This window comes from Tachypleus tridentatus, chromosome 13 (assembly GCF_004210375.1).
Source record: "Tachypleus tridentatus isolate NWPU-2018 chromosome 13, ASM421037v1, whole genome shotgun sequence".
NCBI lineage: Eukaryota > Metazoa > Arthropoda > Merostomata > Xiphosura > Limulidae > Tachypleus > Tachypleus tridentatus.
Window position 1 is genome coordinate 28,100,596 of NC_134837.1, and position 22,455 is coordinate 28,123,050.

At 35.2% G+C, this 22,455-nt stretch overlaps 1 pseudogene across 1 annotated transcript in view; it reads right to left on the reverse strand.

Moving 5' to 3' along the window:
• Nucleotides 1-13,550, reverse strand: part of LOC143238468 (potassium/sodium hyperpolarization-activated cyclic nucleotide-gated channel 2-like) — a 280,511-nt pseudogene extending 266,961 nt beyond the window's left edge. Inside the window, exons 1-2 of the transcript XR_013020594.1 lie at nt 13,255-13,550; nt 8,296-8,337 (exon numbers count right to left, since the gene is read on the reverse strand). The product of XR_013020594.1 is annotated as a potassium/sodium hyperpolarization-activated cyclic nucleotide-gated channel 2-like (transcript). The remainder of the gene's footprint in view (nt 1-8,295; nt 8,338-13,254) is intronic.
• Nucleotides 13,551-22,455: the final 8,905 nt, after the last annotated feature.

The following is a 22,455-nucleotide window of genomic DNA, read 5'->3' on the forward strand; positions in this document are numbered from 1 at the left end:
GTTGGCAGTGTGTTTGTTTTCGCACACAGTTCTGTTGGCAGTGTGTTTGTTTTAGTACACAGAAATGTTGGCAGTGTGTTTGTTTTCGTACACAGTTCTGTTGGCAGTGTGTTTGTTTTCGTACACAGTTCTGTTGGCAGTGTGTTTGTTTTAGTACCTAGTTCTGTTGGCAGTGTGTTTGTTTTAGCACTCAGTTCTGTTGGCAGTGTGTTTGTTTTCGTACACAGTTCTGTTGGCAGTGTGTTTGTCTTAGTACACAGTTCTGTTGGCATTGTGTTTGTTTTAGTACACAGTTCTGTTGGCAGTGTGTTTGTTTTAGTACTCAGTTCTGTTGGCAGTGTGTTTGTTTTCGTACACAGTTCTGTTGGCAGTGTGTTTGTTTTAGTACTCAGTTCTGTTGGCAGTGTGTTTGTTTTAGTACACAGTTCTGTTGGCAGTGTGTTTGTTTTAGTACTCAGTTCTGTTGGAAGTGTGTTTGTTTTAGTACACAGTTCTGTTGGCAGTGTGTTTGTTTTAGTACACAGTTCTGTTGGCAGTGTGTTTGTTTTAGTACTCAGTTCTGTTGGCAGTGTGTTTGTTTTAGTACACAGTTCTGTTGGCAGTGTGTTTGTTTTAGTACACAGTTCTGTTGGCAGTGTGTTTGTTTTAGTAAACAGTTCTATGGATACAAGTACGAAACAACAAACTTCATTCGACGTTTTACTCATACTAAAATAAAGTTTTCCATTGACTGATATTGTCATCACTTCAACAAAACCTACCAAGAAAATTCATAGAGGCTTATTTGATGCTATGTATTGATCATAAATATCCACGCTTTAAAACCCGATTGAGTACATGAGTCAAAAGTACATTGTATAGCACTAAAATTAACTAAATATTCATAGCGTATTTTATTATCTTAAGTCCTCCGCTGGTACAGTGGTAAGTAGAAAGTTTTCCAAGGCTAAATTCAGGTGTTCGATTCTTCTCGGTGGACTCATCAGAGAGCTGATATTTTATTAAACTAGTGGGGAACATTTTTCATTAAATGAGCACGTGGTTTTGATATTTCCAACCTGAGCGGCACCTAAGTGACATATGATCTTAATTTAGAGCTTCTAACAGTCAGAGAGAGAGAGCAACCAGTCAGAAGCACTAACCGCCCACACGGGATTTAATATCACAGTTGAAACTTGGTTGTTTTTAGAGCTAAGTATTGTGCTAGTTGTGTCCATTATGAGGCAGCGAACTTCGATTTTGAGCATGATACGTGCGAAAACTTATCGGTGTCCTGCCAGAGGATGAACAGGTGAAATAATGAGTCTTGTTTGATAGTAAATTACAGCTATTTTCTTTTGTTCTACAGCCAGAAACTATAAATCACTAGGCCATACCTGGTCCACATTTATCTAGAAAGTTAGAACATTTGTGAATACATAACTCATGATGACGAGAAACCTACTTGAAGTAAAAATGTATTATAAAGACGGCTGCTACGGGTATGAAAACTTTAATCAAACTAAAATACAAAACAATATTTTGACCTTCTCAGGTCGTCTTAAGGTTAACAAAGAGTCTGCAACTGTCCATTGCTGGACACATGTTTTAGGGACGAGAGTTAGATGTTAATTTTTTAATCTAACTGCAACAGGTCCGGCATGACCAGGTTGGTTAAAGCGCTTGACTCGTAATCTGAGGGTCGTGGGTTCAAATCCCGGTCGCACCAAACATGCTCGCCTTTTCAGCTATAAGGGCATTATAATGTAACGATTAATCCCATTATTCTTTGGTAAAAGAGTAACCCAAGAGTTGGCGGTGGGTGGTAACGACTAGCTGCCTTCCCTCTGGTCTTACCCTGCTAAATTATGGTCTTTAAATTGGCCATTGCATATATAAACACGCAAGGTATAGATATCTCTCGAAAAAATTCAAAGTTTTGCTTTAAAACATTTTTTTAAAGTTTAGTTTTCAACACAAATTTTCTTACTTCTACGATGAACCTAACAACCACATACAGTTTAGTTCTCTTTGGCAAACTTTGATAGTTTCACGTTGCAACTGAAAACCATACAACAATTGCTTCCCAGTAATAAAGTTTGGCATTACACCTAGAAATTACACAACGTTGCTTCTCTATCACAAAATATGGCATTACACTTAGCAACTGCACAAAGTCTACTTACCCCTCACAGAGTTCAGCAGTACACCTAAAAACTACACAAAATCTAACTTTCTATCACAACATTATCCATTACATCTAGTAACTACATTCAGTATACATCTCTATCACAAAGTTTTGCATTAACCTAGTAACTAAACAAAGTCCACATTTCTATCATAAAGTTTTGCATTAACCTAGAACCTTCACTGAGTTTATTTCAACACAACAAAGTTTACCTCTCTACTACAAAGTTTTACATTACATCTAGTAACTACACTAAGTCTACCTCTCTAGTACTACGTATTACATTACACCTTCTAAGTACACTAAGTCGACTTCTCTATTGCAAAGTTTCACATCACAAATGGTAACTACACTAACTCTACCTCTCTACTACAAAGTTTTACATTACATCTAGTAACTACACTAGCTCTACCTCTCTATTACAAAAGTTTACGGTACACCTCGTAACAACTCTAAGTCTACCTCTCTCTTATAAAGTTTCACAATACACCTGTTAACTGTACTAAGTGTACTTTTCTATTACAAGGTTTGCATTACACCTCGTAACTACACTAAGTCTACCTTTCTATTACAAAGTTTTACATTACACCCAGTAACTACACTATATCTACTTCTATATCACAAAGTTTTACATTACCCCTACAAACTGCACAAAGATTTACATTACTCCTATCACACTCAGTCTATCTCTCTATCACACAGTTTTACATTACACCTCGTAACTACACTAAATCTACTTCTCTATCACACAGTTTTACATTACACCTCGTAACTACACTAAACTACTTCTCTATCACACAGTTTTACATTACACCTCGTAACTACCCTGAGTCTAACTCTCTATTACAAAAATTTATTTACACTTACAAAGTCTACTTCCCTTTCACAAAGTTTTACATTACACCTAGTAACTACACTAAGACTATTTCTTTATCACAAAGTTTTACAGTACATCTAGTAACTACACTGTCTACCTTTCCATCCTAACATTTTGCATTACATTTAGCAACTACTCTAAGTCTTCCTCTCTTTTACAGAATTTTACGTTACACCTAGTAACTGCACTAATTCTACCTCTCTATCACAAAGTTTTCAATTACTTCTAGTAACTACACTAAGTCTACTATTTCTCTCAAAGTTTTACCTTACACCTTCTAACTACACCAAGTCTACCACTCTATTACAAAGTTTTACATAACGCCTAGTAATTACATTAAGTCTACTTCCCTATTACAAAGTTTTACATAACGCCTAGTAATTACATTAAGTCTACTTCCCTATTACAAAGTTTTACATAACGCCTAGTAATTACATTAAGTCTACTTTCCTATTACAAAGTTTTACATTACACTGCAACTAGCAACCTTGTAAGATTTAATTTTTTACTGCTAAAACAGTTTGTATACATATCTGCTTACAAGTTGCTTGCTCTTTTAAATATGTTTGGACCTTATTTTTAACGAACCGAATGTATATGTGTACTGTACGTTATTTTTCAAAATTGTTAGAACATTATAAAGCAAGCGTGGAACACACTAACACTATCTACGCATAGTTTATGTGGTATTTTTTTCAGTAAATAAATATTTGCAAGAATGGTGTCATTTTAACGTACTAAATTATAAGAAGATATACAATTCGTGATGCCATCAGGCTTAAAAGCGAATAGCCTTATTCCATTCTTTGACGTTGTAAATACTAAATACAGTATTTGCCTCATCATTGTAACACTGCAATATTACTTTGTAAATACACCGGAGTTTACATTATTTCACCATTTTTACGATTACTTATTCTAAACCATCTATCTGTAAACCTTGTCTCACGGAAATGACGTAATTATATACTGAGAAAACGCATGTTACTTCCACGTTAGATTAATGTTACTCTCTCTTCTAATTACCATTGTTATTAGTTGATCATATTCGTTGCTTTTAAGAGATATTCAAACGTAGGTTAATGTTTCATTTCACATAGTAGAACGGAAATATTACTTACGTATAGCTACATATTTTGTTTTTTAATTTATTAACCTCTGCATTTTCTAAATCAGTTATCGTTTTTTCTGAGTCTCGCCCCCTGTTGTCGTGACTACAGAACTAACGAGTTTTAAACTAATATTTCTTGATATTTTAAGCTTCTTCACACGTAATTATTTCAGTTATGATTTCCGTTGTTTTCTTCTATCTTTATTAAATATTTATGCATCTTGCATGGAATGGTTAGGGACACGAGATTCCACTTGTCTGTAGATATGAGATCTAGATTACATTCCTATTGGAATGTATCACTTATTGATTCTTTTTAATTAAATAGATCTAAAAACTTGTTAGTAGAAATGCTAGTAAAATCCAAAAATCCGCAGCTTTATGTCCTAGTTCAGGAAAACCTCTGGAGTGTAAAGGTCGTTTTTTCTAACTTTATTATCATAATGTGTAAAATCCAAAAACCCACAGCTTTATGTGCTAGTCCTGAAAAAACTCTGAAGTGTAAAGGTCGTTTTTACTTTATTATCATAATATGTAATCTAAAAATTGCGAGAGCAGACTCGCTACTCCTAATAAAACTTTCCAGTTGGAATCTGCTGAATTATTTTCCCATGAATTTTATTCCATTTATTTTTTTTTTGTTTAAATTTAAGCACAAAAATACACAATTGGCTATCTGGGCTTTGCCCACCACTGGTATCGAAACCCGATATTTAGCAGTGTAAATCCGCAGTCATAACGTTGTGCTACTAGGTGGCTTATTTGATTTGGATTAAACAAAAAAGAATACATACATTCTTGATACAGATAATTGGAAAATGCATTGTGTATAAGATCAGGCAATAAACTTTTTGTAATAATGAAAAAAAGAAATGTTTATCTGACACACTGCGGTCTATAGAAACCCCCCAGGCTTAGTTTTGTTTTTCTTTATAAGGAAACCCCCTCAAATTACCAGATTAAAGTTATTTTCTTGATAAATCAGTAATAATTTTATAATAAGGTGAATTAGGAACTAAACTGATTTTAAATTCAGCTTTACAGTATGTATGAACAAAATGTTGAAATGTGAGCAATGTCATGTTCTTTTACTCTCTGTTTTTGTTAGCTATCAACCTACTGACTGAGCACACTTTTAGGGGTGGGCTTCACATATTTGTGCACGCTACATCAGTCTAAAATACTTACACTGTAATTACTGTTGTTTAACTATACTTTAAAACGAAGCAACTGATAGAAAAATTAATAAACGAATCAAGATATTGATACATAAGTTCTCATGCGCATCACACGGACTTGAAAATGTGTTGTTACCATATCAGAAACAGACAAAATCAGCAATGAGCCCAGATGAAAGTTTGTGAGTTAAGTGATGCGAAATGATCTCTGGGAACGAGAATGGCCTGATAAAAAGGAATAATATATTTTACATTCTTTATTAATTGGTGTACTTTTCTCATTCACCGCTGATGTGGTATGCCTTCGGAAATAAATATTTATTTACAACTTTGTAGACGTGGATTAAATTCATTGCTTCTTGCCGATAGTGCTATGACTAATATGTATTATAGATTTTACGAAAGATAAAGTAAGAATCTCCTCGCCGTGGTCGCTAGCTGCTCACGATGTAAGCGCTCAAACCAGCGTTCACTACTACACTTTGTTATTACTACAGTTTGGTGAAACATTCTTCAGCAGCAAATACTGGTAAAATACAGGTTATTTTGAATGCAACTTTGAAGTATATTTTACAGTTTTCACAAACACGTTTTGTAAAAGTGTCTCACACTAAAGATATTTTTTCACGTTCATACTTCTAACAAAAAAACTCCATCAATTATGTTATTACTTACAAAAAATTTAAGGGTGATGAAAATGTTGAATTATTTTAAACCTTCGCGCTATTCTATGATCAAAAACAGAAAATCTGGTGAATGAACCTTGTCAGACCTGTTCTAAACATGCATAATGTCAGTTCAATGAAACAAATTATCATGTTTAAACCTTGAGAAAAATGAACAATTATGAATATTTTATGTGTAATGATCAAACCATCTAAAACCAGACTAAAGTGGTTTGTGTCTTTTTTTTCCGTTTTTATTTTGACTACAAGACCACTGTTTTGTTGGATCCTGTTATTACTTGTAATTGTCATTTTTTATGTGACTGTATTCTTTACAGTAGCTTTCCATAACTTGTTAGCGATAAATTTTAGCAATAAGCAAACAGCACATAGTCTATTTATTTTAAACTAATATACCTAAACAAATGAAACATATATAAAAATGCTCTTTTCACTGTTGGTTATCATATTCGTATCAAGAGCCTTAAATAATTGTCTCTTTTTCGCCAAAGTCCATACAGGCTGATTCAATTACTTTATAACACAATTGACAAGACAAATTATTCTTATATACTCTGCTATTACGATACAATCTGTGATAATTTAACTTTAAAAAACTGGCCACTATACTTTTTTTATGACTAAACTCACAATCTCCTGGTTCAAATATAGCTACCTGTATAATTATTTATGTCTAACCAGCTCACTTGAAATATATTTTGTACGCGTATTTCTAACCCGATCGAGGCCTAGAACATTCTACAGACTAATGAATATTATGGTACGTTAAAACTCAATTAAAACAACGAGGAAACTCAGAAGGTTCTAGTAACATGACGCAATAATATAACAATCATCAATTCATAATAAGATAAATACACAACATATAATTCCTACACAGTTAACGTAAACAAACCTGTGATAAACTCCCACTTCTAAAAATAATTGACTTTAACACTCGCGCTACATAAAACTATCTACATCATAACACTCGCATTAAACTTAAACAGTCATGTATATCTAACAGTAACTGTGGAATGAAATTTAACTCGTTATAACTGCTGATTTACCACATCAGCTGATTAAGTCGAGTTAAAACTGTAAAGGCGAAACATCAACTCAAATAAAAGTTCGATTGTAATTACCTTTCTTTTGTTTGTTTTTTGAACTTCGCGCAAAACTATAAGAGAACTACCTGCACTAGCTGTCCCTAATTTAGCAGTGTAAAACTAGAGGGAATTCAATTAGTCATCACCACCCACCGCCAACTCTTGGGCTACTCTTTTACCAACGAATAGTGACCCTCAAATATTAAGAGTCGGACGCTCTAACCATCTGGCCATGTCGGGCCTTGAAAATACTTATACTGTAAGGCCGTGTCTTTTAACTTTATTATCAAGATGTGTAAATCTATACACTATGCACTATAAATTCTGGAAGAAAATAAAAAATTACGACAGTAATGCAGAACGAAATACATAAATACGCTGCATGTAAAACATTTAATACTAATTTTTCCAAGTCCACTGCGTAGGGCGAGTCAGTAACCAGTCAAAACGCACAAAGCTACACGATGGCTATCTGCGCTAGCCGTTCCTAATTTAGCAGTGTAGGACTAGAGGAAAGGCAGCTACACATCACCACCCACCGCCAACTTTTGGGCTACTTTTTTACGAACGAACAGTGGGACTGACTGTAACATTATAACGCCCCCAGAGCTGAAAGGGCGAAGATGTTTGGTGCGACCGGAATTCGAATCCGTGACCTTCGCATTACGTGTCAAGTGCCTTAACCACCTGTCCATGCCAGGCCAGCTAACGATCCGATAAATAGCAATCAAGTCAATTTCTCGTTCATTAAAATTTCGTGTAACGACAGTGTAATGGAGTTTTGGAACTATTTATCGTGCTTAAAAGAAAGATTTGTTATCTAATCACTTCAGTAATTTATATACGTTTCTCCTCACTCACAATCTACAAATCTCTTCGTATCGTGCAATATAATCATTATCCATACGTTTTAAGAAATTTTCACTAATGGTTTGAACATCTGTTTTGCTATTTCTAACCATTACCAACATGAGGTTAACGATTCGCGTTGGTGTTTTTTGATGTTAAAGATTAATTTGCGAACTTGCAGCACAAGACAGAGCGAAAAAAATACACTTTAATACACACAGAAAACGTACGTCAGACGAAGTAAACAGATCAGATTCAGTTCATGCCTTCAGTCATGTCTTGGCTTATTAAACTAAAGCTATTTCTTAAAGGAAAGCTTGAGAAAAGATACCAACTCACTGTTTCGGAAGAAAAGTTAGACTGTTGGACTTCGTAGTTTCTCTGAAAAGAGAAAAAGAGAGGATAATTGAAAATAAGTGCCAGAAATTCTTTCCATTATGGGATAAATTAGTTTTTATCGTTTTTTTACACTGGACTTTGTTTCGTTTTTGTTTTTTTCCTTTTGTTAGATTTAAAAACATTTCTAACATTAAACTGTGTGTTAAGGCGTTCGACTCGTCATCCGAGGGTCACGGGTTCGAATCCCGGTCGCACCAAACATGCTCATCCTTTCAGCCGTGGGGGCGTTATAATGTTACGGTCAATCCCACTATTCGTTGGTAAAAGAGTAGCCCAAGAGTTGGCGGTGGGTGGTGATGACTAGCTGCCTTCCCTCTAGTCTTACACTGCTAAATTAGGGACGGCTAGCGCAGATAGCCCTCGAGTAGCTTTGCGCAAAATTAAAAACAACAAACAACAATCAAACTAATGGGATATAAACTTGTAGTCAGAACAGAGAACAGAAATTCGATTTATCTTAAGTTAGATTTTATAACTTCAATCAAAGCCAGTGTAAAGCATTACACCTTACAATACCAGCCAAATATATATTAATTTTTGTTTTGTTTTGATTTTTGCGCAAAGCTGAACGAGGACTACCTCCGCTAGATGCCCCTAATTTCCAAGTGATATACCAAAAGGAAGGCGTCTAGTCAACGTCACTTACTCCCAACTCGTTAGATACTCCAATGTGACATTGGGATTTGACCGTCACTCTTATAACTCACCCACGATCCTAATGTGTGGAGCGCAATTTTTTATTTTAACAGAACAGAACTTCGGATGCACAGTCCGGCACATCAGTCTCTGGGTCATCACCTGTAAAGCCCATTGTATCGCTCTAGCTGTCCCTAATTTAGATGTGATAGACAAGAGGAAGGACAAGGGGGATTGATAGCGACATTATAACGCTTTGCAAATGAAAAGACAACTATGTTCTGTAACAGGATTCGAATGCCCGACCTATAGGTTGCGATTCAAGTTCTTTAACCACTTGACCCTACCAGGCCCTAACAATCTAATAGATCACGTTCAGCTCGTTAGCCAGGACGAGATAAAGGGCTTACATTTAAGTAAGCAAATACATACAAATATACATACAAATATATATATTCGATTAGGCTTAGCTAGTTGTTGGAGTCAAGATAATAACTTATATCTGTAACAGAAGTCCAGATACTAAGTTCTAAATATCTTCCAAACTTAGCTGATAATGATAACAGCGAAAATAAAATCAATCATTAGCAGGTCCTTCAACACATAATTACAGCTTTGACAACAGAAAGTGTTTGTGTCAACAATAAACTCCAACATTTGTCTCACAAACTCTTGGATTTATCTGGTAAACGTGAACTTTAATACAGGGTAAATATTCGTTATCATTATGGAATAGGCGCTGTTTGAACCAATCTATAAATATTTATTAACTTAATAACCTTGTCTACATTTATGTAGTTGGTAAGTGGAATTAGGCTGTTCTGTGCCACACTTCAAACTTCGTTTCTTTGTATAATAATTTTCGTTTTGAGATGAAAGCAGCGCCACAGACGGTAAAATATTAACATGGTAACATAAGAATAAAGCCATAAATTTATCTTCAAATACGCCCCCTCCCTCACGGAGAATCGGAGGTAGTAAGTCTGTGGAATTACAACAAATAAACCGAATATCCTTTCTACAAAGTGGGCAAGGCGCAACTACCTTATTGTGTAGCTTTGCGCAAAAAAATAAACATCTCCACATTTCTAGTCCAAGCAAACTATGTACACTAGAAAAATACACCATTAGAAATAATTACAAAATTCTATGAGACTATTTTCTATATTGAAAAAATGAGTAATTTTAGAACACAAGCGTAAAGAAAAAAATCATATCTAATTAAAATAAACTTACATAAACTTTAATGTTTCTTTGTTTTTAATTTCACGGAAAGCTACACAAGGGCTATCTGCGCTAACCGTCCCTAATTTTGCAGTGTAAGACTAGAGGGAAGGCAGCTAATCATCACCACCCACCGCCAACTCTTGGGCTACTCTTCTACCAACGAATAGTGGGATTGACCGTAACATTATAACGCCCCCACGGCTGAAAGGGCAAGCATGTTTGGTGCGACGGGGATTCGAACCCGCGACTCTCAGATTACGAGTCGAACGCCTTAACCCACCTGGCCATACCAGGCCAAACTTTAATGAAACTAGTTTGGAGGTTTTGGTTTTAAAAGTATTCATAAAAAAAAAAGATTACAAAAAAATAATTTAAACAAACAAACTCACGCTCCAAGTCGTGCGCATGTGCGCCTGCAAATACAATGCATATACTTACTCACTAATAATGACGAATAACTTAAGGACACGAAATTAAAAGTACAAATTTTAATCTGTTTTCTTCAGTAGTTCCTTCAGAGGAAGAATAAACTCTTCTCTGGACCCAACCAGTTAATACAAATCAACGAAGATGAAGTTGAAACGTAGAAATCAACATTTTATTATAACGCTATGAAACCAGAAAGAAATTCGGGGATTAACGAAACCAGAAACTTGATTTATATTAATCAGATTGTCCACCAGTAAGTAAGCGGTAAGTCTGAGGGCTTAAACAAGATTTCAATACTCATAGGGAAAAGTGGACATCACAGACAGTCCCTTACGTAATTCTGCGCTAAACATCAAACAAAGTAGTGAGTTAGTGAAATCGATTATGTTTTTGGGTATGAATACAAAGTAGATTTTCCAGTTTTATTTCGTATCTTGTTAAATCATAATTCTTTGCTGAAAGCTCAGGTTCACCACAATCAGTTATTGCACTTCGTGTTTCATTTAACAAATTATACGGTAAGATGTTACAGGAGAGCTGTATCTTTATTTATTGTGAGATTGTTTTTGAAACAAGTATAAAATGTATGAGTGAAGACGAGAACACTGACATTATTGCTTGCACCAATATTACGAGAAAATGCAAAAATATTATAGGTATTTGTAAGTACTCTTAGAACCGTCTGACTTGTGGTATTATGGATATCAGTATAAGAACATGCAAATGTATTAGGGGTCTTTGATAACTACCATTAATACAGTCTACTTGGGACATTCTACATAACAATATAAGAGAATCCAAATATATTAGGGGTCTTTGATAACTACCCTTAGTACAGTCTGACTTTGGACATTTTAGATATCAATATAAGAACATCCAAAGACAGTAAGAATTTTGACAACTACCCTTAGTACATTCTGACTTTCTAGATGTCAGTATATAATATCTAACAATATTAGAGATTTTTGATAATACCCTCAGTACAGTCTGACTTGAAATATTCTAGGTATGAATTTAAGAAGATCCAAAGACATTAAGTAAATACTCTTATCACATTTTTTTTAGAATTTTAGAAATCAGTATGATAGTACGCAAAGATATTTGTAGACGACAACCAGTGCTTTCAATATTTGTATTCTCTATATAATAAATGCAATATTAAAACATATACAGACACTTTGGGCTCGAGCAATTCTTTTTTCAAATTTTAACTTTGAATATACGTTTGAAAGAACGGGGTATTCGAAAACCAGGATGTTTTTACTTTGTTTCACTTCTGACGTGAATGAATTATTGGATTAAAGATGTATAACATGGACCTCAAGTAAGATATGTTTATTACGCTTAATGTAACCAGAACAAAGTAAAATTTAAACATGGAATGTTAAATCTTGTGTAGTGACTACAAATTTTCTCCAAACCATGTTACACCAATTGTTTTGGTGTATTTGTTTTGAATTTTGTGCATAGTTACACGAGAGCTATCTGCGATAGTCGTTCTTAATTAAAATTGTAAGACTAGAAGGAATGCAGTTAGTCGTCACAACCCATCGACAACTCTTGGGCTACTCTATTACCAACAAGTAGTGGGATTAATCGTTACATTATAACGCCCTTACAGCTGAAAAGGCTAACATGCTTGGTGTGACGGGAATTCGATTCCTCGGCTCATATAATCACCTGATCATGTACACAGTTTTGACATGTTTTACATTGTAAACAAGTATTTTCTTTCCATGAGTCACACTTGTATATATAAATTCATAACCTATAACCCTTTTATAACCCATTCATATTAATACAAATCTGTTTTTAAACATTCTCCGCATTTTGAAATATTAGGATGTATTTTGTATATTTGCCAAAAGTATTAAACTATCTGCTGGCGTCCCGACTTTTGATCTGCTAAGCAGAGAGAAGACAACCAGATAATTATACCCTACCATTCGCCATCCGTGTTAGGTGTTGGCTGTGACTCTCATAAAGCACTTACCGTGTAAAGAGCAGGGAATGTTTTATATATTCGAATTCGGTCACTGGTTTGTTATTGCTGGGTTTTGTTTAAGTACTATTAAGTAATAGGTACAGTTCTGTTTGACATTCTGTGTCAGAATGGGCTGTCAGTACCCTTGTGAGAAACGAACAGTTTTCAGCAGCAACCTATGGAAAACTGACAAATGTCAAAATGTTTCTATGACCAATACGTCTGTTGCGATTGTAACATGACTGGTTGATCTGCATATTCAAAATCTCTTTTAATATAATTTTCTCAACCATCTACAGTAATTCGTTAAGTGTAGCATTCGTCTAGCATTAACAGTTTGGTTGTTTAACGTTTTGACGATCTAACTGTTAATGTTACTCATGTCACAGATTATTGGATAACTCCATAACAAACTAGGTGTGAGTAGGTATATGGTAACACGATAGAATAATATGATTCAATGTATTAGTTTGCTAGAGATTTAATACTGTAACAGTTTCCTAATAGAAATAGAAAAATTAATAAAATACCAGTTCTAATGCTAGATGAGAATTTATTGTTTAACAAACTAAGTAACTCATTATTTATTGCAAACTCAGCTCCACTAATGTTTATCAAATTACCTTAAAGATGTGGCCCGATGATGGCTTATTGGCTCCAGTGGAATTATAGGATACGCCTTCTTTCTCGTGCTTCTAAGACTAGAACACTGTCTGTCGAAACGTTTCATTGCTACTAATGGAGTTTCAGAGGAAAGATTTTGTGAAGGAAATGAACATATTTCTGATGCATTAGAGTAGCATTCAAGCGATGAAAAGTCATCTCTACGTCACAAGAGGATTTTTCCATAATTTCTTGTTCACCTCTCTCGGCAACACTTTTGAGATTTTTAAAACTTCTCTCTGAGTTCCCGAACCATGGTTTTACAATTAGCTCGAATCGAACACACAGTTTCTCACGTGAAAACCCTCTACACCTTATGATGTCATTTGCTATATTCGTGAACTGTAGAAAAGTAAACACTTGTTTGCTTTCCAGTAAAAAACGTAATGTTTTTAGGAGCCATTATCTTAACTTACTGTGTTAACAGTACGTGATAAAAAAAAACGAACATAGCAACTGGATATTGACAAAGAGAAGCTGAAACATGTGTTTTATTTTTCAGAGTCTATGTGAAACTAGATCTAACTAATCCGTTCATAACCATGTAGTTTTTAGATGTAGTAACTCTTACTCGGTGATGCAGTTTATGTCTCTATAAACTGCTGTACTCTTCCTGTATCTTCCTGAGATCTGCTAATACAGCATGAAACAATATTTACCTCTTCGACATGTGGCAGGTTCCTGTTTTGACTTCCAAATTCTACAAATTTTATATTTATTTACACAGACTTCTCTGCATGTTTAGTATCTTCCTTTTTTTCATTTCTAAAGTCATGAATGATACAAATTTACCCTTACATTTTCAATAAACGTACATATAATTTTGAAGATCTGCTTTTAATTTTGAAAGGTCAGAAGGCTTTTAAAATCCTGAACTTTCTTTTGAGTCTACCGTGGGGAATCGAATCCTTACTGTTAGCACTGTAATTCCATAGACTTTGTTCTGTGCAACTGGGAAACACGTAAGTTTAGTGAGTGGAAATTCTTATTCGGGTTTTGTGTCCTTCTTTTCGATTAAGTTTACTTCGAAACTGACGTCTTATCCTCATGGCATTGTGAGTTTTTTCTCTTTTTCTACGTAACACTTAGGTTGTATCTTCGACCTTAACCAGCATAGATCACACTGTTGCCTTTGTCACTACCACGTTTTCAGTTCTGTCAAGGTTGTCAAGGACTATCCTGAAAAAGAAACGAGCAAAAACAAAATAATCTTGACATAAAATTATTTTAAAGTTTTCAAAGAATGGAAGACAGAGTTAAGGCTTAGCTACAACTATGAAAGTCAAATTTAGGTTCAGCTACAACTATAGAAGACAGTGTTAAAATTTAGCTACAACTATGGAAGACAGTGTAAGGTTTAGCTACAACTATAGAAGACAGTGTTAAGATTTAGCTACAACTATAGAAGACAGTGTAAGGTTTAGTTACAACTACGGAAGACAGTGTTAAGATTTAATTACAACTACGAAAGACATTGTTAAGATTTAGCTACAACTATAGAAGACAGTGTAAGGTTTAGCTACAACTATGGAAGACAGTGTTAAGGTTTAGCTACAACTAGATGATACCTTCAAACAAGAATTATAAATCTGTGAATTTTTCTGGGGCTTGTTTGTTTGTTTGTTTTATCAGAGATAAGCTATAGTGAACAATCTGCCGTGTGTCCACCTGAGAGAATCAAACTCAGGATTTTAGTGTTATAGTGTAGTAATATGCACTTCCCTACGAGTGCTTTTAAGAACTTTCAATACACGTGATTACTATATTACTAATTATAAAAGTAATAAAAGTTTCTCCTACATACAAATGTAATGTTCACAGAAACATACGTCATAGAAATATAAATAGGAACTTAAATATTTGAAACTTTAGTGCTGAGTAAGTAAGAATATAATACATTACAAAAAAAACGTATAGTCATTTGTAGATTCATGTGCTTACAAAGGTACTCGAGGTTTACTTGCGCTAAACGTTCTTAATTTTGAAGGAAAGCCTAGAGGGAAGGCAACCAGTCAACAACACTCACTGCCAACTCTTGGGCTACGTTAATTGATTAGTGAAATTGATTGTTACTGTATAACGCTCTCACAATTGAAAGGGCGAGCATGTTCGGTGATGCAATTCGAACTTGCAAGTTTCATGTCGAGAGCCCTAGTCGCCAGACCATTCTATAGCCTCGTTGGAGAAAAACCGACCGACAAGATGTTTCGTTTTAATAGAAAATAAAACAACTCTATGCAAAAATATTTTTATTTTCGGAGCTCACATTATTCCTTCTTTTCGTAACGCTATTTCATTGATGTTTTGTGAACGTCTACGTCATAAACCTTAATATTTCGTCTATCAGGCAGTATTTCTGAAAACTGAAATCTCTCCTGGAAATATAGACAAACTGCGATTTGTTGTTTGACCCTTGTAAATGTTTACTTATTTGTAAAAGTTAGCGCAAAGTTTAATGAAACTATCTACGCTAGCCATCCCTAATTTTACATTGATAGACAAAACTGAAGGCTACTAGTCTACACCAGCCACCACAAACTATTAGATTATCATATTAAGAGTTAAAAACAAACAAAAACCGGAATTTTTAGATAGTGAAAAGCACAATCTTTATTACTAGTTTTATTTGATTAGGTTCTGTAACACATGATGTTAACGGTGTTACGGAAACTAGTTTGTTTTTTTGTTTGTTTGTTTTTGGAATTTCGCACAAAGCTACTCGAGGGCTATCTGTGCTAGCCGTCCCTAATTTAGCAGTGTAAGACTAGAGGGAAGGCAGCTAGTCATCACCACCCACCGCCAACTCTTGGGCTACTCTTTTACCAACGAATAGTGGGATTGACCGTCACTTTATACACCCCCACGGCTGGGAGGGCGAGCATGTTTAGCGCGACGCGCTAGGCCATGCCGGGCCGGGAAACTAGTAGTAAAGATTTTACCTTTCACTGTCTCCAAAACATCGTTTCTTGTTTGTTTGTTTTATACACTTAATAAAGTAGCAAATGTGCCTAAGAGGAAATTACCTTGGGTTACCTTCTACCAAAAAAAAGCAGAATCGATCGTAACATTATGTCGCCTCCATAGTTAAAAGGACGATCATGTTTAGTGAATGAACTCTAACCCGCGGCCAGCAGTTTAATCACTAAGCCATTAAAATAGTTGTCCTTAAAAGCGTCATATAATTTAAATGTCAAAGTATCGACAAATGCATGGCCAGGTGGGTTAAGGCGTTCGACTTGTAATCCGAAGGTCGTGGGTTCGGATCCCCGTCACACCAAACATGCTCGCCATTTCAGCCGTGGAGGCGTTATAATGTCACAATCAATCCCACTATTCGTTGATAAAAGAGTAGCCCAAGAGTTGGCGGTGGGTGGTGATGACTAGCTGCCTTACCTCTAGTCTTACACTGCTAAATTAGGGACTGCTAGCGCAGATAACCCTCGAGTAGCTTTGATCGAAACTCAAAATAAAATAAACTCAAAATTTCTGTTCCCCTGTGGCACATCCACGACGGATTTACAATACTACCTCCCGGATTTCGATACCCGCGATTGGCAGAGCACAGATAGCCTTTTGTGTAGTTTTGTGCTTAACTATAAACAAATCAAAGCATCTACACCCGTTGTTTTTAATCCTAATTTTCGTAAATATTTAATATTGCGGAAGAATATGACACTTAAATTGGTAGGTAAGGTTAGGCCTTACGGAAAGTTTGTGTACACGGAATTTCTTTGTCGATCAAAAGACTTCAGTTTGCTGGCTTTGAAATAATAAATGCAATTGCGTTACTGTTTATTTGTATAAAGTAAATTCTGACGAAACTCTTGAGAGAAGAACACATGTCCCTTGTCTTGTCAGTCGCTTGCGCATCCCATATCAACCGCTTTGCTTGGAACAGATGTGATTAGCTGGCATTCCGCTTGATTCAACTACTTTAAAACTAAAAAAAAATATCATACGGCAAATGCAGTTTTAGACAAAGAAAGAGATCATTCTTGCGCGTAAGAACGTGTTTCCAAGATACTCGGAAACGTAGATCAGCCACAACTAAAGAAACGCAACATTTTGGGCGAGAACAAACACTATTATAATGTTAAAATATTAATATGTCGGTACTTTAGGTGTCATAATGTTAAAGCAGAAATAGTGTTGTCAAGTCAACACCTAAGGTGTCATAACTTTAAAATATAAAGGATGTAGCTAATTCACTGATAAGAATGACATAACGTTGCATAACTCACCATTAAACATCAGTGTTTAAAGCCCTAAAATTTGGAATTAAATGCCGGAGGGGTGGAAAGGACAGATTGATTTTTCAATATGCAGCTTTATGTATTTTATTAAAAGTTTAAAAAAACGATCTTTAACCTTCAAATGAATATAAAAAATATATTTTATTTAAACCAACGTTTTGCCTTTGAAATTTCTTATAATTTAATAAATATTCTCATATTAAACAGTTATGTATATTAAACTTGAAGGAGCTAGAAAGGTGAAACATTGATTTAAACAGAAATATATTCTTTTATATTTATCTGGAGTTTAAAGGTCTTTTTTCCTACATTTTTTATCAGAATGTGTAAATTTCTCCAGTATGCATTAAAAATTTTGAAAGAGAACAAAAATGCAGTTTTATGCTTGTAAAATTGTCTGTGGAACCTCATTAAAAGGAAGCAACGTTACTTGGTACAAACATGTCAAGAGAAAGAAAGGTAAGACGGACCCCTTCGGTAAAACGTAGCAGTATATCGAAAAGAAATTTTCTAGTGTTTATATGTACCAAAAATTAGTAAGGATACTTTGATTGCATTGTTTACACAGTGAGTTGGATCACTTAGTTTGATTGTTAAGAAACGTTATGAGTTTGTTCCAGTCGATTGTTTCGGTCAGTTAATCATCACAAACTTTTATTTTAGTCAGTGAAGGAATTTACATTATACTAAAGCAGTACTGGATCTCACTCAGAAGAGTTTATTGTACAGACATCATTTAAGGATACAACATGTATCGTTATTTGGTCCGTTTACAAATTAACCAGGTTTTATTTGAGATACATGTTATTGCTGAATAAAAATTGATTTTTGTTTCTATCAATTATTTGTTTTGTATTTCGAGCTACACAAGGGTTATCTGCGCTAGCCGCTAATTTAGCAGTGAAAGACCAGAGGGAACGTAGCTAGCTAGTCATCACCACCCACCTCCAACTCTTGGGCTTCTCTATTGACAACAAATAGTGGGATTTACCGTTACATTATAACGCCCCCACAGGTAAAATGACAGGCATATTTGGTTATTTCAACCCGCGACCCTCAGATTGCGAATCAAGCAAACTAACCACTTGGTCATGGCTGTTTTTTCCATCGATATTAAATTATAGGGAACTAGAAATCAAAGTCTTTGACAGTGACGCATCGATTCAATTTATTTCGAATGTTTACGTTCCATATTTGTTTTGTTTGTTTTTAAAATTCACGCAAAGTTACACGAGGGCTATATGCGCTAGACGTGCAGTGTAAGACAAGAGGGAAGGCAGCTAGTCATCACCACCCACCGCCAACTCTTGGACTACTCTTTTACCAACGAATAGTGGGATTGACCGTCATGTTATAACGCCTCCAGAGATGAAATATCGAGCATATTTGGTGTGACGAGAATTCAAACCCGCGACCGCCAGATTACGAGTCGAGTGTCTTAACCACCTGGCCATGTCGGGCCCTCCATATCTCTTAATAACTCCTTAAAAAATAAATACAGTCTAACAGCTGTTGAATTATTATTGAAATGGGAACCAAAGTTTTTGATACAATGTTTATATTTTTTCCCTAACTCTGAATTAGAAGGAATGCCATAGAAATTGCGATCTATTCAGTCTAGCCCTAAATTTTTTTGACTGGCTCATTAAAGTCGACAGAAAGATATCAAACCTAAATCCTGAGTATTTAAACCTAGCGGTAAGAAAGAGAACAAATTTACAGACAAATACAAATACACAGTAGCTATCGTTCTGTTACATCTTAATCCATTACTTTAACAATATTATTTGGCCTTTACATTTACATAATTAAATTTATTTATTACACCATCAACTGTGGTTTAGGCGGTTGAATTTGTAAGCCAAAAAAATTAAAAACAAACAAAAAAACACGTGAAAACCAGTTTTTAGAAAGTATGTTGGAAACCACCTTGAAACATATATAGTACAAAATATAATTTAGTGAGTTTTAAACAAGCCAGTTAATTATTCTCGAAGATCCTTCCTTACCTGGAAAACGTTGCGCGTCCAGCCCCGAGGCGCCTGTTTTCTCTCCTTACGTCAAACTGATATAAACATCCGCTAGTATATTCCAGGTACCTTGCCTCGGTTTCTCTGCAGATCTGTGCCAAGTGAAGCCTGGGGTGCACTGGGAGCGCGTGGACTGGTCTGCTCGCGCATGCCATCATCACCTATTATTTTTCGGAATTCTGGAAGTCATCTGAATTCGGGAGACGTTTCGATCTGAGCCGAGACACGAAAAACAGAATAAATAAACACACGTGTTAATTAAAGAGTAGATGAATTGAATATCTTTCTCTTGTAGCACATTTTACAGTTTGGCCTGGCGTGTGGTAGTGGATCGTTTATTTTTATGGTGTGCGAAATTTTTCTATGCTTGATGATTTTGTAATGAAAATTTGATAATTTATGTAAATACAGAGCAGCGTATTCTTGTTCTGCCTTCAAGAGATACATGATCGAATTTTAGAATATTTTTTCCGGTGAGTATAGGACAGTTACCATGTTTAGAAAATCCAAACTACTCATTCGAAACACGTGTACAGTCACCTCCACCATATTTCATTACCACCACGTCAGTAAATTCATGCGAAGTTTTCACCGCTGCTGTTCTTTTCATCTGTTCTTTGCGGGCAGGAGAGTCGATTGTCAAGAATAATCGAGATTTTATACTTAAATGTGATAAAAATACGAAAACGTATGTTTACTTAGTTGGTTTTGAAAGCAGACCACAAGAGAAATCACCCGTTCTCGGTGGATCAGCTAAAAGTATTGGGTCCAAAATGCACTTTCACCTTGCTGCATTATAACACATAATTGTATAAAAATTACTTGTGCAGAGACATAGAACTGATATTGATATTGTAACAATGATTCATAAAACTTTTAGAATCTAAATAGTTACTTACTATCTTGACTGAGTTTATGTTTTCAGCCCTGTGTGTTTGTGTTTGTCGAAAACGGTTCAATGGATTTGAACGAAAGCTGGTATACATTTGACCTATGACTCAACCTAGAAGTAATAAGTTTTTAAAGGTTCAAGATCATCAAAAGGTTAAGAAATTTTAAAATATTCTTAAGTATCAACATGGGAACCGACTTTTTACATTATTTTTGATATATAACAACGGAAATATGGACACATAAGCTGTAAATGATTAGCGCTGCGGGTCGGAGGTGTGCCCTCTACTGGGTACCCTCCTTAGCTTGTTACATGCATATCACCCATTATTAACATTGTTAGACACTTTATTAGTGAGGGCTTTTTCACGATTACAGCCCACATGACGTCATAAAGCACAAATTCCAAACAGAAATAGCAAAGAACAGAGGGTCAAGTATCATACGTGAATCCAACGGACAAGTTATGATTTGCGACACGTCTGCGGACTTATAACGCAAGAATCCGAGTTTCAATACTCAAAGTAAACAAAACACAAATGGCCCTTCTTGTTGCTTTGTGCTTGACTCCAAAAAAACAAACCACTGTTACAAAATCGAGCTCAGCACTCCGAGTAGCTAAAAGTTTGGCGGTAGGCGCTGTGGACTGTCTTCCCTCTAGACTGGCAGTTTAAAATTAAGAAAACTTAACGCAGGTGATACTTTGAGTAGTTTTGAGTGATTATACGACACGAACAAACCAGCTTCACTTTCACGCAAAGCAGTTGTCGCTAATTTTGGACTGACAGGCTAGAGAGGAGACAACTTCGCACAACTACGACCTAACAGCTCATGGTCTCTTCTTGTCTGACAGAAAAAGAAAGTGACATCTAACAGACACTTTTATGGAGCATTCACGACTAAAGAATATATGAATTTCGTCTTTGAGGGCTCCCCAGTGACATAGCGTTATGTCTACGGACTCTCACCGCTAGAAACTAGGTTTCGATACCCGTAGAGAGCAGAGTACAGATGGCCATTGTGTACCTTTGTGCTTAATTATAAACAATCCAAACTAAAAATTGTCTTTGAAGTAACAGACCGCGAACCCTCGAGTTAAGCATCACACCAACCTGAAGAAGCAGAAATAGATTTGAAATTAAAATTGACTTCACATCATTACAGAAGAAGCTTCAGACTTATTTATTACAAGTTAAACTGAACAACTACAGGAAACTTAAGACTTTGAGTAGTTTGAACAGTTGAATCTTAAACGAAGAAAATTATCTGAGGTAAACTGTGTTAGCGTTCGTTTCGTTTCTCTACAAATTTTTATTTCATAAAATTCCTTGTTCATAAAACCTCGATGTACAGTGGGCGTTCTTCTAAACCGTATTATATAGAAATAGGTAAAAAACAATTATTGCCTTATACACTTTATGATCAGTTAAACCTATGGAGTCGATATTGGTGATGACCGAGAGACTAATTCTCTTCGATCGATTTACTGGTATCCACAAGAGAAATGACCTAATGATAGCATCCTGACGTGTAATAAGCAATCAAGTTCTTTATATAAGCAGCAGAATATTATATAAACAAAACTAAACATACCAACAAACACAGTTGGTCCTGTTGAGTAATCATTACAATGGTATTTAATAATATACAATAAATGTGTATGTTTTATTATACCAAAGTCACATCGGGCTATCTGCTGGGACCACCGAGGGGAATCGAACCACTTTTTTTAGCTTTGTAAATCCATATACATGCCGCTGTACTAGCGGGGGACGTATCTATAGTAGTAACTCAAAAGTACATAATCGAAATAGCAATATATATAAACAGTACAACAGCATATAAACACTACAACAATCTGTAGATCAAAATACAAGAATGTAAACAGAATAACAATATATATAGTCAAAACACTAGTATATAAATAGTACAACATATATAGTCAAAAACTACAACAATATATATAGTCAAAACAGTAGTACATAAA